The sequence below is a fragment of the Pseudophryne corroboree genome, chromosome 5 (genome assembly GCF_028390025.1).
Source record: "Pseudophryne corroboree isolate aPseCor3 chromosome 5, aPseCor3.hap2, whole genome shotgun sequence".
In the NCBI taxonomy this organism is placed as follows: Eukaryota; Metazoa; Chordata; class Amphibia; order Anura; family Myobatrachidae; genus Pseudophryne; species Pseudophryne corroboree.
Genome location: NC_086448.1, coordinates 334,301,676 through 334,320,599, shown reverse-complemented (window position 1 = coordinate 334,320,599; position 18,924 = coordinate 334,301,676). Strand labels below are relative to the sequence as shown.

Here is an 18,924-nt window from a genome sequence, read left to right as displayed (position 1 = left end):
TCATAATTTGTCACATATCTACAGTCAAATTCACCTGCTCCAATCATGCTGTGTGGATGGCTAAATCTATTGTTTTAAGAAAAAATATACATCCCAAAAGACATGAATCTTCATGTGTGAATGTCTTGACAGGGAGGGGAAAAAAAAAATGAAAGTTTTTCATTAAAAACTTGAAAACACATGACAAGTTCACTTTAAATTGTAACTTTGGTGATGTAAGTAGTATTTTTATGGTGAATAGTCTAAAGCTCCATCTCAGCACTAACACACTGCACACACAAAACCTACTTATTGTTACAGTAGTCTGAAAGGAATACATACAGGTATGTAATCCCGGCAGGCGGGATGCCGGCTGTCAGTATCACGATGGTATCGCCACAGGATCTATTCCCACTATATGGGTGTCGTGGACACCACGAGTAGGAATAGCCCGTGAGTCGGTATTCCAGCCGTCGGCATTGTCGGCTGTAGGGATTTCGGCATTGATATCCTCAGGGCCATCTTAACAGCAGTGTAGGCCCCTGGGCACAGCAATGCACTGGGCCCCCTACCCATCCTCCAGCGGTAGGGGTGGGGGGTGCTATCAGCGGTAGCTTTGATGTCCCGCGGGCGGTAGGGGGTGTTCTATCCTCCACTCAGCATGTAGGACCTGGAGCAGTAATTTATGCTAATTACTCCTTTACTGCACATGTGGGGCTAAACTGTACAAGGGGGCATTGGGCTGAATGAAGAAGCCCTGGTACATGACTTTCGGGTGGTAGGGGGTGTTTAATACGTAGGGGAGGGGTGGATAGTGGAGTGGGCTTAATATTTATCATTTTCCGGTGGGAGGGCAGCTTGCTTCACTGCAGATAACTCAAGTTCCTGAAAATATATTTTTTAGCTTTGAATAGGATAAAAACTAGAGTCTCACCGTTCAGGAGGTACTGGGGTCTTGGGGATCAGAGTTCAGGAGCCAAAGCAATTCACCAACGAAAATCTAAAACTGCATACCAGGATTGTGGAGCTGGAGCAGGGACAAGCTGCTTGAAGGCTGATATCTCTGGATCTGGGCATAGTAGTGACAAGCTGCCAGTGTCCACCAAAAGGGGAGAGTCCCAGCTTTTGGATTAAACCCTCAGAAAAACGCTAAATCAGACAGAACTCGAGATATCTGACTGGGAAAAGCAATTAACAGGCTTGGATGGGGACCACTGCTTTCAAGTCGGATATCTCCGGTTCCCCAGGGCCGATTTTCAAAAATCTGGTACCCCTGGAAAGAGGGGACCTTCAGCTATCAGCCTAGGCCCCTTATACTCCTGGGGCCCTTGGGCAAGAGCCCATTGAGCCCATACGAAAAGACGGCCCTGGATATCCTGACAGCCAGAATCCCGGCAGCTGGCAAATTGATTGCATCCAGTCTGAAATCCTCAGTACTTATACACTGCACACACAAAACCTACATCTTATTGTTAGAGTAGCCTGAAGCTCTCCCTCAGCACTAAAAGGGGGGTACACAGTAGGCGATTTCTGCATAAAAAAAAATAAGAATTTACTTACCGATAATTCTATTTCTCGTAGTCCGTAGTGGATGCTGGGAACTCCGTAAGGACCATGGGGAATAGCGGCTCCGCAGGAGACTGGGCACAAATAGAAAGCTTTAGTACTACCTGGTGTGCACTGGCTCCTCCCTCCATGACCCTCCTCCAAGCCTCAGTTAGGATACTGTGCCCGGACGAGCGTACACAATAAGGAAGGATTTTGAATCCCGGGTAAGACTCATACCAGCCACACCAATCACACCGTATAACTTGTGATCTGAACCCAGTTAACAGTATGATAACAGAGGAGCCTCTAGAAAAGATGGCTCACTACAACAATAACCCGATTTAGTTAACAATAACTATGTACAAGTATTGCAGACAATCCGCACTTGGGATGGGCGCCCAGCATCCACTACGGACTATGAGAAATAGAATTATCGGTAAGTAAATTCTTATTTTCTCTGACGTCCTAGTGGATGCTGGGAACTCCGTAAGGACCATGGGGATTTTACCAAAGCTCCCAAACGGGCGGGAGAGTGCGGATGACTCTGCAGCACCGAATGAGAGAACTCCAGGTCCTCCTCAGCCAGGGTATCAAATTTGTAGAATTTAGCAAACGTGTTTGCCCCTGACCAAGTAGCTGCTCGGCAAAGTTGTAAAGCCGAGACCCCTCGGGCAGCCGCCCAAGATGAGCCCACTTTCCTTGTGGAATGGGCTTTTACAGATTTAGGCTGTGGCAGGCCTGCCACAGAATGAGCAAGCTGAATTGTACTACAAATCCAACGAGCAATAGTCTGCTTAGAAGCAGGAGCACCCAGCTTGTTGGGTGCATACAAGATAAACAGCGAGTCAGATTTTCTGACTCCAGCCGTCCTGGAAACATATTTTCAGGGCCCTGACTACGTCCAGCAACTTGGAGTCCTCCAAGTCCCTAGTAGCCGCAGGTACCACAATAGGCTGGTTCAGGTGAAACGCTGAAACCACCTTAGGGAGAAATTGAGGACGAGTCCTCAATTCTGCCCTATCCGTATGAAAAATTAGGTAAGGGCTTTTATAGGATAAAGCCGCCAATTCCGACACGCGCCTGGCTGACGCCAGGGCCAACAGCATTACCACTTTCCATGTGAGATATTTTAAGTCCACAGTGGTGAGTGGTTCAAACCAATGTGATTTTAGGAACCCCAAAACCACATTGAGATCCCAAGGTGCCACTGGAGGCACAAAAGGAGGCTGTATATGCAGCACCCCTTTGACAAACGTCTGAACTTCAGGAACTGAAGCCAGTTCTTTTTGGAAGAAGATCGACAGGGCCGAAATTTGAACCTTAATGGACCCTAATTTTAGGCCCATAGACAGTCCTGTTTGCAGGAAATGCAGGAACCGACCCAGTTGAAATTCCTCTTTAGGGGCCTTCCTGGCCTCGCACCACGCAACATATTTACGCCAAATACGGTGATAATGCTGCACGGTTACATCCTTCCTGGCTTTAATCAGGGTAGGGATGACTTCATCCGGAATGCCTTTTTCCTTCAGGATCCGGCGTTCAACCGCCATGCCGTCAAACGCAGCCGCGGTAAGTCTTGGAACAGACAGGGTCCCTGCTGGAGCAGGTCCCTTCGTAGAGGTAGAGGCCACGGGTCCTCCGTGAGCATCTCTTGAAGTTCCGGGTACCAAGTCCTTCTTGGCCAATCCGGAGCCACGAGTATAGTCCTTACTCCTCTCCTTCTTATGATTCTCAGTACCTTGGGTATGAGAGGCAGAGGAGGGAACACATACACTGACTGGTACACCCACGGTGTTACCAGAGCGTCCACAGCTATTGCCTGAGGGTCCCGTGACCTGGCGCAATACCTGTCTAGTTTTTTGTTGAGGCGGGACGCCATCATGTCCACCTTTGGTTTTTCCCAACGGTTCACAATCATGTGGAAGACTTCTGGGTGAAGTCCCCACTCTCCCGGGTGGAGGTCGTGCCTGCTGAGGAAGTCTGCTTCCCAGTTGTCCACTCCCGGAATGAACACTGCTGACAGTGCTATCACATGATTTTCCGCCCAGCGAAGAATCCTTGCAACTTCTGCCATTGCCCTCCTGCTTCTTGTGCCGCCCTGTCTGTTTACGTGGGCGACTGCCGTGATGTTGTCTGACTGAATCAGCACCGGCTGACCTTGAAGCAGAGGTCGTGCTAGGCTTAGAGCATTGTAGATGGCCCTTAGCTCCAGGATATTTATGTGAAGTGATGTCTCCAGGCTTGACCATAAGCCCTGGAAATTTCTTCCTTGTGTGACTGCTCCCCAGCCTCCCAGGCTGGCATCCGTGGTCACCAGGACCCAGTCCTGAATGCCGAATCTGCGGCCCTCTAGAAGATGAGCACTCTGCAACCACCACAGAAGAGACACCCTTGTCCTTGGGGACAGGGTTATCCGCTGATGCATCTGAAGATGCGATCCGGACCATTTGTCCAGCAGATCCCACTGGAACGTTCTTGCGTGGAATCTGCCGAATGGAATCGCTTCGTAGGAAGCTACCATCTTTTCCAGGACTCTTGTGCATTGATGCTGAGACTTGCCCTGGTTTCAGGAGGTTTCTGACTAGGTCGGATAACTCCCTGGCTTTTTCATCCGGAAGGAACACCTTTTTCTGGACTGTGTCCAGAATCATCCCTAGGAACAGAAGACGTGTCGTCGGAATCAGCTGCGATTTTGGGATATTTAGAATCCAGCCGTGCTGCCGTAGCACTACCTGAGAGAGTGCTACTCCGACTACTAACTGTTCTCTGGATCTTGCCCTTATCAGGAGATCGTCCAAGTAAGGGATAATTAAAACGCCTTTTCTTCGAAGAATCATCATCATTTCGGCCATTACCTTGGTAAAGACCCGGGGTGCCGTGGATAATCCAAACGGCAGCGTCTGAAACTGATAGTGACAGTTTTGTACCACAAACCTGAGGTACCCTTGATGAGAAGGGTAAATGGGGACATGGAGGTAGGCATCTTTGATGTCCAGAGACACCATATAGTCCCCCTCTTCCAGGTTCGCGATCACTGCTCTGAGTGACTCCATCTTGAACTTGAACCTTTGTATGTAAGTGTTCAAGGATTTCAGATTTAAAATAGGTCTTACCGAGCCGTCCGGCTTCGGTACCACAAACAGCGTGGAATAATACCCCTTCCCTTGTTGCAGGAGGGGTACCTTGATTATCACCTGCTGGGAATACAGCTTGTGAACTGCCTCCAATACTGCCTCCCTGTCGGAGGGAGACGTTGGTAAAGCAGACTTCAGGAACCGGCGAGGGGGAGACGTCTCGAACTCCAATTTGTACCCCTGAGATACTACTTGAAGGATCCAGGGGTCCACTTGCGAGTGAGCCCACTGCGCGCTGAAATTCTTGAGACGGGCCCCCACCGTGCCTGAGTCCGCTTGTAAGGCCCCAGCGTCATGCTGAGGACTTGGCAGAAGCGGGGGAGGGCTTTTGTTCCTGGGAATTGGCTGTCTGTTGCAGTCTTTTTCCCCTTCCTCTGCCCCGGGGCAGAAAAGAGGAACCTTTTGCCCGCTTGCCCTTATGGGGACGAAAGGACTGAGCCGGATAAGACGGCGTCTTTTTATGTTGAGAGGCGACCTGGGGTAAAAATGTGGATTTCCCAGCAGTTGCCGTGGCCACCAGGTCCGATAGACCGACCCCAAATAACTCCTCCCCTTTATAAGGCAATATTTCCATATGCCGTTTAGAGTCCGCATCACCTGACCACTGTCGCGTCCATAATCCTCTTCTGGCAGAAATGGACAGCGCACTCACTCTTGATGCCAGAGTGGAAATATCCCTCTGTGCATCTCGCATATATAGAAATGCATCTTTTAAATGCTCTATAGTCAACAATATACTGTCCCTATCCAGGGTATCAATATTTTCAGTCAGGGAATCCGACCAAGCCACCCCAGCGCTGCACATCCAGGCTGAGGCGATTGCTGGTCGCAGTATAACACCAGTATGTGTGTATATACTTTTTAGGATATTCTCCAGTTTTCTGTCACCTGGTTCCTTGAGGGCGGCCGTATCAGGAGACGGTAACGCCACTTGTTTTGATAAGCGTGTGAGCGCTTTATCCACTCTAGGGGGTGTTTCCCAACGCGCCCTAACCTCTGGCGGGAAATGGTATAATGCCAATAAGATTTTACTTACCGATAAATCTATTTCTCGTAGTCCGTAGTGGATGCTGGGACTCCGTAAGGACCATGGGGAATAGCGGCTCCGCAGGAGACAGGGCACAAGAATAAAAGCTTTAGGATCAGGTGGTGTGCACTGGCTCCTCCCCCTATGACCCTCCTCCAAGCCTCAGTTAGGATACTGTGCCCGGACGAGCGTACATAATAAGGAAGGATATTGAATCCCGGGTAAGACTCATACCAGCCACACCAATCACACCGTACAACTCGTGATCTGAACCCAGTTAACAGTATGATAAAACGAAAGGGAGCCTCTGAAAAGATGGCTCACAACAATAATAACCCAAATTTTTGTAACAATAACTATATACAAGTATTGCAGACAATCCGCACTTGGGATGGGCGCCCAGCATCCACTACGGACTACGAGAAATAGATTTATCGGTAAGTAAAATCTTATTTTCTCTGACGTCCTAGTGGATGCTGGGACTCCGTAAGGACCATGGGGATTATACCAAAGCTCCCAAACGGGCGGGAGAGTGCGGATGACTCTGCAGCACCGAATGAGAGAACTCCAGGTCCTCCTCAGCCAGGGTATCAAATTTGTAGAATTTAGCAAACGTGTTTGCCCCTGACCAAGTAGCTGCTCGGCAAAGTTGTAAAGCCAAGACCCCTCGGGCAGCCGCCCAAGATGAGCCCACTTCCTTGTGGAATGGGCTTTTACTGATTTTGGCTCTGGCAAGCCTGCCACAGAATGTGCAAGCTGAATTGTACTACAAATCCAGCGAGCAATCGTCTGCTTAGAAGCAGGAACACCCATCTTGTTGGGTGCATACAGGCTAAACAGCGAGTCAGATTTTCTGACTCCAGTCGTCCTGGAAACATATATTTTCAGGGCCCTGACAACGTCAAGCAACTTAGAGTCCTCCAAGTCCCTAGTAGCCGCAGGTACCACAATAGGTTGGTTCATGTGAAAAACAGAAAACACCTTAAGGAGAAATTGAGGACGAGTCCTCAATTCTGCCCTGTCAGAATGAAAAATTAAGTAAGGGCTTTTATATGATAAAGCCGCCCATTCTGACACACGCCTGGCTGAAGCCAGGGCTAATAGAATCTTCACCTTCCATGTGAAATATTTTAATTCCACAGTGGTGAGTGGATCACCAATGTGACTTTAGGAAACTCAAAACAACATTGAGATCCCAAGGTGCCACTGGGGGCACAAAAGGAGGCTGTATATGCAGTACCCCTTTTACAAACGTCTGAACTTCAGGCACTGAAGCCAGTTCTTTCTGGAAGAAAATCGACAGGGCCGAAATTTGAACCTTAATGGACCCTAATTTTAGGCCCATAGACAGTCCTGTTTTCAGGAAATGTAGGAAACGACCCAGTTGGAATTCCTCTGTAGGGACCTTCTTGGCCTCACACCACGCAACATATTTTCGCCAAATGCGGTGAAAATGTTTTTGCGGTTACGTCCTTCCTGGCTTCGACCAGGGTAGGGATGACTTCATCTGGAATGCCCTTTCAGGATCCGGCGTTCAACTGCCATGCCGTCAAACGCAGCCGCGGTAAGTCTTGGAACAGACAAGGCCCCTGCTGAAGCAGGTCCTTTCTTAAAGGTAGAGGCCACGGTTCTTCCGTGAGCATCTCTTGAAGTTCCGGGTACCAAGTCCTTCTTGACCCATCCGGAACCACGAGTATCGTTCTTACTCCTCTCCTTCTTATGATTCTCAGTACTTTTGGTATGAGATGCATAGGAGGGAACACATACCCTGACTGGTACACCCACAGTGTTACCAGAGCATCCACCGCTATTGCCTGAGGGTCCCTTGACCTGGCGCAATATTTGTCTAGTTTTTTGTTCAGGCGGGACGCCATCATGTCCACCTTTGGTTTTTCCCAACGGTTTACAATCATGTGGAAGACTTCCCGCTGAAGTCCCCACTCTCCCGGGTGGAGGTTATGCGTGCTGAGGAAGTTTGCTTCCCAGTTTTCCATTCCCGGAATTAACACTGCTGAGAGTGTTATCACATGATTTTTCGCCCAGCGAAGAATCCTTGCAGTTTCTGCCATTTCCCTCCTGCTTCATGTGCCGCCCTGTCTGTTTACGTGGGCGACTGCCGTGATGTTGTCCCACTGGATCAATACCGGCTGACCTTGAAGCAGAGGTCTTGCTAAGCTTAGAGCCTTGTAAATTGCCCTTAGCTCCAGTATATTTATGTGGAGAGAAGTCTCCAGACTTGATCACACTCCCTGGAAATTTTTTCCTTGTGTGACTGCTCCCCAGCCACTCAGGCTGGCATCCGTGGTCACCAGGACCCAGTCCTGAATGTCGAATCTGCGGCCCTTTCATAGATGAGCACTCTGCAGCCACCGCAGAAGAAAACACCCTTGTCCTTGGAGACAGGGTTGTCCGCTGATGCATCTGAAGATGCGATCCGGACCATTTTCCCAGCAGATTCCACTGAAAGGTTCTTGCGTGAAATCTACCGAATGAGATCGCTTTGTAAGAAACCACCATTTTTCACAGGACCCTTGTGCAATGATGCACTGATACTTTTCCTGGTTTTAGGAGGTTCCTGACTAGCTCGGATAACTCCCTGGTCTTCTTCTCCGGGAGAAAACATCCTTTTCTGGACTGTGTCCAGAATCATTCCTAGGAACATTAGACGTGTCGTCGGAAAAAGCTGCGATTTTGGAATATTTAGAATCCACTCGTGCTGTCGTAGAACTACTTGAGATAGTGCTACTCCGACCGCCAACTGTTCTCTGGACCTTGCCCTTATCAGGAAAGCGTCCATATTTCTTTTAGGAAGAATCATCATTTCGGCCATTACCATGGTAAAGACCCGGGGTGCCGTGGACAATCCAAACGGCAGCGTCTGAACTGATAGTGACAGTTCTGTACCACGAACCTGAGATACCCTTGGTGAGAAGGGCAAAATTTGGACATGTAGGTAAGCGTCCCTGATATCCAGTGACACCATATCGTCCTGGTTCGCTATCACTGCTCTGAGTGACTCCATCTTGATTTGAACCCTTGTATGTAATTGTTCAAATCTTTTAGATCTCACCGAGCCGTTTGGCTTCAGTACCACAATATAGTGTGGAATAATACCCCTTCCCTTGTTGTAGGAGGGGTACTTTTATTATCACCTGCTGGGAATACAGCCTGTGAATTTTTTTCCAATACTGCCTCCCTGTCGGAGGGAGACGTTGGTAAAGCAGACTTCAGGAACTTGTGAGGGGAAGACGTCTCGAATTTCCAATGTACACCTGGGATACTACGTGTAGGATCCAGGAGTCCACTTGCGAGTGAGCCCACTGCGTGCTGAAACTCTTGAGATGACCCCCCACCGCACCTGAGTCCGCTTGTATGGCCCCAGCGTCATGCTGCGGACTTGGCAGAAGCTGTGGAGGACTTCTGTTCCTGGGAATGGGCTGCCTGCTGCAGTCTTCTTCCCTTTCCTCTAACCCTGGGCAGATATGACTGGCCTTTTGCCCGCCTGCCTTTATGGGTACGAAAGGACTGAGACTGAAAAGACTGTGTCCTTTTCTGCTGAGATGTGACTTGGGGTAACAAAAGTGGATTTTCCAGCTGTTGCCATGGCCACCAGGTCCGATGGACCGCCCCTTTATACGGCAATACTTCCATGTGCCGTTTGGAATCTGCATCACCTGACCACTGTCGTGTCTATAAACATCGTCTGGCAGATATGGACATCACATCTACTCTTGATGCCAGAATGCAAATATCCCTCTGCGCATCTCGCATATATAGAAATGCATCCTTAAAATGCTCTATAGTCAATAAAATATTGTTCCTGTCAAGGGTATCAATATTTTCAGTCAGGAAATCCGACCAAGCCCCCCCAGCGCTGCACATCCAGGCTGAAGCGATTGCTGGTCGTAGTATAACACCAGTATGTGTGTATATACTTTTTAGGATATTTTTCAGCTTCCTATCAGCTGGCTCTTTGAGGGCGGCCGTATCTGGAGACGGTAACGCCACTTGTTTTTATAAGCGTGTGAGCGCCTTATCCACCCTAAGGTGTGTTTCCCAACTCGCCCTCACTTCTGGCGGGAAAAGGTATACCTCCAATAATTTTCTATCGGAGGAAACCCACGTATCATCACACACTTTAATTTATCTGATTCAGGAAAAACTACAAGTAGATTATTCCCACCCTACATAATACCCTTATTTGTGGTACTTGTAGTATCAGAAATATGTAACACCTCCTTCATTGCCCTTAACATGTAACGTGTGGCTCTAAAGGAAAATACGTTTGTTTCTTCACCGTCGACACTGAAGTCAGTGTCCGTGTCTGTGTCTGTGTCGACCAACTGAGGTAAATGGGCGTTTTTACAAGCCCCTGACGGTGTCTGAGACGCCTGGACAGGTACTAATTTGTTTGCCGGCCGTCTCATGTCGTCAACCGACCTTGCATCGTGTTGACATTATCACGTAATTCCTAAATAAGCCATCCATTCCGGTGTCGACTCCCTAGAGAGTGACATCACCAATACAGGCAATTTGCTCCGCCTCCTCACCAACATCGTCCTCCTACATGTCGACACACACGTACCGACACACAGCACACACACAGGGAATGCTCTGATAGAGGACAGGACCCCACTAGCCCTTTGGGGAGACAGAGGGAGAGTTTGCCAGCACACACCAAAAACGCTATAATTATACAGGGACAACCCCTTATACAAGTGTTTTCCCTTATAGCATTTTCACATATGTAATCATATCGCCAAATAAGTGCCCCCCCTCTCTGTTTTAACCCTGTTTCTGTAGTGCAGTGCAGGGGAGAGCCTGGGAGCCTTCCTCACAACAGAGCTGAGCAGGAAAATGGCGCCGTGTGCTGAGGAGAATAGGCCCCGCCCCCTAAAACGGCGGGCTCTTCTCCCGGAGTTTGTGAGATCTGGCAGGGGTTAAATACATCCATATAGCCTCAAGGGCTATATGTGATGTATTTTAGCCATAAAAAAGGTATAATACATTGCTGCCCAGGGCGCCCCCCCCAGCGCCCTGCACCCTCAGTGACCGCTGGTATGAAGTGTGCTGACAACAATGGCGCACAGCTGCAGTGCTGTGCGCTACCTTATGAAGACTGAAAGTCTTCTGCCGCCTGTTTCTGGACCTCTGGACCTCTTCAACTTCGGCATCTGCAAGGGGGGTCGGCGGCACGGCTCCGGGACGAACCCCAGGGTGAGACCTGTGGTCCGACTCCCTCTGGAGCTAATGGTGTCCAGTAGCCTAAGAAGCAAATCCATCCTGCACGCAGGTGAGTTTACTTCTCTCCCCTAAGTCCCTCATAGCAGTGAGCCTGTTGCCAGCAGGACTCACTGAAAATAAAAAACCTAACTTAAACTTTTATTCTAAGCAGCTCAGGAGAGCCACCTAGATTGCACCCTTCTCGGCCGGGCACAAAGATCTAACTGAGGCTTGGAGGAGGGTCATAGGGGGAGGAGCCAGTGCACACCACCTGATCCTAAAGCTTTTATTATTGTGCCCTGTCTCCTGCGGAGCCGCTAAACCCCATGGTCCTGACGGAGTCCCCAGCATCCACTTAGGACGTTAGAGAAACCTACTTAATGTTTGAAAATAAGTTGTTTGTTTTTGTTTTTTTACATATCACATTGTCAAGCTGTGATTTATGAAACTAAAAAGCTTCAATCACAGATTGTACAGCATTTATACAGGATATGCAAATACTGGCAATGCCCATCTAACTTAGTTTTCTAATGCAGTTTAATCTGTAAGAGATCATGTAGAATAGAGAACAAAAGATAAAATACTTCTTGAGGGCAGACCCAAATACAATACACGCTACTCCCTAACAATGAGTCGAGTAACCAGAGTGTTTAAGTCACAAGCAAAAAAAGCAACAGTTACAAAGCAGAGTAATCCTATCCACAATCACAAGAATTTAAGAAGTGTTTGCCCAAGAATTATGGGTGTGATAAAAAATGGCCTCCCTAAATATCTAAAAACAAAAAAAACATACAACGTGTACCTCGCCCATTAGGCTTTTATAATCATGTTGTTATTTTGTTGTCTTAAGTTAACTCCATCATGCATTCCTTCAAATGCTCTGTGCCCCTTTAATACAACAATCTTCCAAGTGCAGCAACTAAACTTTTTATGTTACAATTTCATAGAGTTAATAAAAACCACATTCTGCATGTGCAGGAAATTGACCAGAGACCGATCCAGGATGGGGGGAGTCGGGGCAGGCTGCCTGTGGCCGCACCATATAAACAAGGGTATGGTAGCTGAAAGGCAGATAGAAGATCCTGCATAGCTACTCTGTTTAAAACACATCAGAACAGCAGGCCACCATTCTCCACCTGCTTCGCAGGCACAGACAGTGAGCAGCTGCAGTAGTGCACAGACTGGTGGATAGCAGTGGCTACTAATCAGAGTGCAAGAGGGAGTGGGGCAATCCAAATCCCCCTCCCCCCCACCACCACCATACACAGGGCAGTCGAGAGCTGGGCTGAGCCCAGGTACTTTTCAAGGGGCGTGGCCTAATCACGGGAGTTGTGGTCATGTACCCAAAGAAAAAAATAGTCTTTTAAGCACCTCCATGGCCACACTGTAGCCTAGTACACAGCAGCGTGTTCTGAGCTTAGGAGAAGAGCTGCAGCTGCTGCTGCTGCCAGGTAAGGGGGAGGGGGCCTAGACCCCTACTGGACCCCACCATCAGATCTGGGCCCGGATAATTTGTACCCTCTACCCCCCTCTCTCTGCACCACGGACCATACACATACACCCCAGTGTCCCCTCTGATTCCACTACTGTATGGAACGTGGGGAGAAACAACTAGACATAAGATAAGCATGTGCCAATGTGCTTTACAATGGTGAGCAATAAAATAAAACTGGGGAGTAACCATCAGAATTTCCTCAAGAAGGTGTTATACTGTACATAGACTACTGCAGAGGAAGAGCAGCTTTTCTAATCATAATATATTTCTTTTAATCAGCATGTTACTCTATACGCTGCACTTCTACATATGCACTATTTGCTACTTGAAAAATGGTACTGTAGGTGTGCCTTAAAAAAAACAAAAACATTTTTGATTCAGTTGGCAGCACCCAGCAAAACTGAAAGTAGTGTACATTCCTAAACGGTCTGCTCATACTGAAGCTTTCTGCTTTTTTTCCCTCTTTCTATTTCACACGCAGGCTCGTCCATTCCTATCTGTTCTTTACCTCTGTGTGTCTATTCCTGAGAGAAGGAAAATATAGACGTCTGCACAGTTCGATAACAGAAGAGGTGGTAACAGTAGTCTGTTCACCATTGCAGCTTTACACTTTGTCCAAACTTAAATACACCCTAGCAGCCATTAAGTGCTTCTTACATTTGCATCTTGATCTTAACATAGGAATCAGACACAATGTAGCTATTAGCAACACTTGTTGCTGCGGATGATTTGCTTTTGTTATGCATTGTAGTTACCCATGTTCTAAAGCACTGACATTCCTAAAAGAATAACAAAGAACTAGAACCTACAGCAACATATTTATAATGGCAACAATCATGCATTTAGACAATTTGGAAACCTGCAATAATTTCTAACTACAAAACTCTTCATTAAAATATTATTTGACTATGCATTACTGACAAAATAAAAACAAAGAAGTATGCATACACTTCATAAATAAATACATACAAATAAATATATAAAATAATAATATAGGAATTTAGTGGAATTTCAAATTTTGTTCATATTCCAATTAGTAATATTTTAACCATTTGTACTGTACAAAACTGAGAGAAAAAAAAAGATGGAAAAAAAGAAGAAAAGAATTCACTTAAAACTGTAATAGATTTAGCTACAGAATGAACACAAATCTAGATCAAGTTATATAACCACATACAGTACTTACAGTAAATACTTAGAGTTAATTATGTCCCTAAATGTATAGCATAGCCATTACTTAGTATTACATTTCTTTGACAGTACATCTAGCTAAAACCCCTATTAAGCTGGCCATGAGCTGGTTTGATAGCACTCTGATTACAAGCCGCTTGCTTGTTTACATGGGGTTACTTGTTTACATTCTTACCACGGGACTCACTGCAGCAGCTGACAAGAGAAAAGAAAATTCTGCTTGTCTGCAATGCGCTTATATAGCTCAAGGCGTCTCCGCAATTAGACCCATTAATCCAGCCCAGCAGGCTGCACTTCTCTGACGTACTGTGAAATAACTGGGCCCAATGCCATGACTGAAATCCTGACAGGAGAGGTCAAAGGGCATGATCTATGACAACCTTTGGCTGAAGCAGAAGTAGTATCTTCTATTTTCCTCTAACAATTACGGCAGTGTACATATGATTTACACACTAGGTTTTAAACAAAACAGTTTTCTATACTAGGCTCTCTCGGAACAGGACCATTTGAAAACAGAAACCAGATTATCAGCTGTGTTTGTTTCGCATGTTTATCACCTGATTCAGCATAGTTACTGTTGCCATGAAGAGGGTTGTGACTAGCTCTAGATACACAGCAACATACAAAGCAGCAGAATCAAAACAAAGTCAAGTAGATAGTCTAGAAAGAAAAGTATCGAAAAAGAAGTAAACTCTATAATAAGATTTTACTTACCGATAAATCTATTTCTCGTAGTCCGTAGTGGATGCTGGGGACTCCGTCAGGACCATGGGGATTAGCGGCTCCGCAGGAGACAGGGCACAAAAATAAAGCTTTAGGATCAGGTGGTGTGCACTGGCTCCTCCCCCTATGACCCTCCTCCAAGCCTCAGTTAGGATACTGTGCCCGGACGAGCGTACACAATAAGGAAGGATTTTGAATCCCGGGTAAGACTCATACCAGCCACACCAATCACACCGTACAACTTGTGATCTGAACCCAGTTAACAGTATGACAACGTAGGAGCCTCTGAACAGACGGCTCACAACAAGAACAACCCGATTTTTTTGTAACAATAACTATGTACAAGTATTGCAGACAATCCGCACTTGGGATGGGCGCCCAGCATCCACTACGGACTACGAGAAATAGATTTATCGGTAAGTAAAATCTTATTTTCTCTAACGTCCTAGTGGATGCTGGGGACTCCGTCAGGACCATGGGGATTATACCAAAGCTCCCAAACGGGCGGGAGAGTGCGGATGACTCTGCAGCACCGAATGAGAGAACTCCAGGTCCTCTTTAGCCAGGGTATCAAATTTGTAGAATTTTACAAACGTGTTCTCCCCCGACCACATAGCTGCTCGGCAGAGTTGTAATGCCGAGACCCCTCGGGCAGCCGCCCAGGATGAGCCCACCTTCCTTGTGGAATGGGCCTTGACAGATTTAGGCTGTGGCAGGCCTGCCACAGAATGTGCAAGTTGAATTGTGCTACAAATCCAACGAGCAATCGTCTGCTTAGAAGCAGGAGCACCCAGCTTGTTGGGTGCATACAGTATAAACAGCGAGTCAGATTTTCTGACTCCAGCCGTCCTTGAAATATATATTTTCAATGCCCTGACAACGTCCAGCAACTTGGAATCCTCCAAATCGCTAGTAGCCGCAGGCACCACAATAGGCTGGTTCAGGTGAAACGCTGACACCACCTTAGGCAGAAAATGAGGACGCGTCCGCAGTTCTGCCCTGTCCGAATGGAAAATCAGATATGGGCTTTTATACGATAAAGCCGCCAATTCTGACACTCTCCTGGCTGAAGCCAGGGCCAGTAGCATGGTTACTTTCCATGTAAGATATTTCAAATCCGCCGATTTGAGTGGCTCAAACCAATGGGATTTGAGAAAATCCAAAACTACATTAAGGTCCCACGGAGCCACTGGGGCCACAACCGGGGGCTGTATATGTAGTACTCCTTTTACAAAAGTCTGGACTTCAGGAACTGAAGCCAATTCTTTCTGGAAGAAAATCGACAGGGCCGAAATTTGAACCTTAATGGACCCCAACTTGAGGCCCATAGACAATCCTGTTTGCAGGAAATGTAGGAATCGACCCAATTGAAATTCCTCCGTGGGGGCCTTCCTGGCCTCACACCACGCAACATATTTTCTCCAAATGCGGTGATAATGTTGTGCAGTCACCTCCTTCCTGGCTTTAACCAGTGTAGGAATGACCTCTTCTGGAATGCCTTTTTCCCTTAGAATTCGTCGTTCAACCGCCACGCCGTCAAACGCAGCCGCGGTAAGTCTTGGAATAGACACGGTCCCTGCTGAATCAGGTCCCGTCTTAGAGGTAGAGGCCACGGATTTTCCGTGAGCATCTCCTGAAGTTCCGGGTACCAAGTTCTTCTTGGCCAATCCGGAGCCACGAGTATCGTTCTTACTCCCCTTTGCCGTATAATTCTCAGTACTTTGGGTATGAGAGGCAGAGGAGGAAACGCATACACTGACTGGAACACCCACGGTGTTACCAGAGCGTCCACAGCTATTGCCTGAGGGTCTCTTGACCTGGCGCAATACCTGTCCAGTTTTTTGTTGAGGCGAGACGCCATCATATCCACCTTTTGGTTTTTCCCAACGGTTCACAATCATGTGGAAGACTTCTGGATGAAGTCCCCACTCTCCCGGGTGTAGATCGTGTCTGCTGAGGAAGTCTGCTTCCCAGTTGTCCACTCCCGGAATGAACACTGCTGACAGTGCTATCACATGATCTTCCGCCCAGCGAAGAATCCTTGCAGCTTCTGCCATTGCTCTCCTGCTTCTTGTGCCGCCCTGTCTGTTTACGTGGGCGACTGCCGTGATGTTGTCCGACTGGATCAACACCGGCTGACCCTGAAGCAGGGGTTTTGCCAGGCTTAGAGCATTGTAAATCGCTCTTAGCTCCAGTATATTTATGTGAAGAGACATCTCCAGGCTTGACCATACTCCCTGGAAGTTTCTTCCCTGTGTGACCGCTCCCCAGCCTCTCAGACTGGCATCCGTGGTCACCAGGACCCAGTCCTGTATGCCGAATCTGCGGCCTTCTAACAGATGAGCACTCTGCAACCACCACAGAAGAGACACCCTTGTCCGTGGCGATAAGGTTATCCGCTGATGCATCTGCAGATGCGATCCGGACCATTTGTCCAGCAGATCCCACTGAAAAGTTCGTGCGTGGAATCTGCCGAATGGGATTTCTTCGTAAGAAGCCACCATCTTTCCCAGGACTCTTGTGCATTGATGCACAGACACTTTTCCTGGTTTTAGGAGGTTCCTGACAAGTTCGGATAACTCCCTGGCTTTCTCCTCCGGAAGAAACACCTTTTTCTGAACCGTGTCCAGAATCATTCCCAGGAACAGCAGACGTGTTGTCGGGGTCAACTGAGATTTTGGAAAATTCAGAATCCACCCGTGTTGTTGCAGCACTACTTGGGTTAGTGCTACTCCGTCCTCCAGCTGTTCTCTGGACCTTGCCCTTATCAGGAGATCGTCCAAGTAAGGGATAATTAATACGCCTCTTCTTCGCAGAAGAATCATCATTTCGGCCAAGGTAAAGACCCGAGGTGCCGTGGACAATCCAAACGGCAGCGTCTGAAACGGATAATGACCGTTTTGCACCACGAACCTGAGGTACCCTTGATGTGAAGGGCAAATTGGGACATGCAGGTAAGCATCTTTTATGTCCGGGGACACCATAAAGTCCCCTTCTTCCAGATTCGCTATCACTGCTCTGAGTGATTCCATCTTGAACTTGAATTTTTGTATGTACAGGTTCAAAGATTTCAGATTTAGAATAGGTCTTACCGAGCCGTCCAGCTTCGGTACCACAAATAGCGTGGAGTAATACCCCTTTTCCTGTTGTAGGAGGGGTACCTTGACTATCACCTGCTGAGAAAACAGCTTGTGAATGGCTTCCAATACCGTCGCCCTGTCTGAGGGAGACGTTGGCAAAGCAGACTTTAGGAACCGGCGAGGGGGAGACTTCTCGAATTCCAACCTGTAACCCTGAGATACTACCTGCAGGATCCAGGGGTCCACCTGTGAGCAAGCCCACTTCCCGCTGAAATTCTTGAGTCGACCCCCCACCGTTCCTGAGTCCGCTTGTAAAGCCCCAGCGTCATGCTGAGGGCTTTGCAGAACCCGCGGAGGGCTTCTGTTCCTGGGAAGGAGCTGCTTGCTGCCCTCTCTTACCCTTTCCTCTGCCTCGGGGCAGATATGACTGTCCTTTTGCCCGCTTCTTATAGGACCGAAAGGACTGCGGCTGAAAAGACGGTGTCTTTTTCTGTTGGGAGGGGGTCTGAGGTAAAAAGGTGGATTTCCCGGCAGTTGCCGTGGCCACCAAATCCGATAGACCGACGCCAAATAATTCCTCCCCTTTATACGGCAATACTTCCATATGCCGTTTGGAATCCGCATCACCTGACCACTGTCGTGTCCATAAACTTCTTCTGGCAGATATGGACATCGCACTTACTCTCGATGCCAGAGTGCAAATATCCCTCTGAGCATCTCGCATATAAAGAAAAGCATCCTTTAATTGCTCTAAAGTCTGTAAAATACTGTCCCTATCCAGGGTATCAATATTTTCAGTCAGGGAATCCGACCAGACCACCCCAGCACTGCACATCCAGGCTGAGGCGATGGCTGGTCGCAGTATAACACCAGTATGTGTGTATATACTTTTTAGGGTAGTTTCCAGCCTCCTATCAGCTGGATCCTTGAGGGCGGCCGTATCAGGAGACGGTAACGCCACTTGTTTTGATAAGCGTGTGAGCGCCTTATCCACCTTAGGGGGTGTTTCCCAGCGCGCCCTAACCTCTGGCGGGAAAGGGTAGAATGCCAATAACTTTTTTGAAATTAGCACTTTTCTATCTGGGTTAACCCACGCTTCATCACATACATCATTCAATTCCTCCGATTCAGGAAAAACTACAGGTAGTTTTTTTCACCCCCCACATAATACCCCTTTTTGTGGTACTTGTAGTATCAGAGATATGCAAAGCCTCCTTCATTGCCGTGATCATATAACGTGTGGCCCTACTGGAAAATACGTTTGTTTCTTCACCGTCGACACTAGATTCAGTGTCCGTGTCTGGGTCTGTGTCGACCGACTGAGGTAAAGGGCGTTTTACAGCCCCTGACGGTGTCTGAGACGCCTGGGCAGGTACTAACTGGTTTTCCGGCCGTCTCATGTCGTCAACTGATTTTTGTAATGTGCTGACATTATCACGTAATTCCATAAACAAAGCCATCCATTCCGGTGTCAACTCCCTGGGGGGTGACATCACCATTACCGGCAATTGCTCTGCCTCCACA

The 18,924-nt window shown here is 47.8% G+C and overlaps 1 protein-coding gene across 5 annotated transcripts in view; it reads right to left on the bottom strand.

Moving 5' to 3' along the window:
• NT5C3A (5'-nucleotidase, cytosolic IIIA) overlaps positions 1-18,924 on the bottom strand; it is a 236,780-nt gene that overhangs the window by 107,698 nt on the left and 110,158 nt on the right. The window contains exon 1 of one of the 5 annotated variants that reach the window (XM_063922544.1): positions 13,773-13,822. The exons of the other annotated variants lie outside the window; for them this stretch is intronic. The gene's annotated coding sequence lies outside the window, so the exon portion shown is untranslated. Of the gene's footprint in view, positions 1-13,772; positions 13,823-18,924 lie in introns of those variants that run through there. 5 annotated transcript variants of the gene reach the window in all.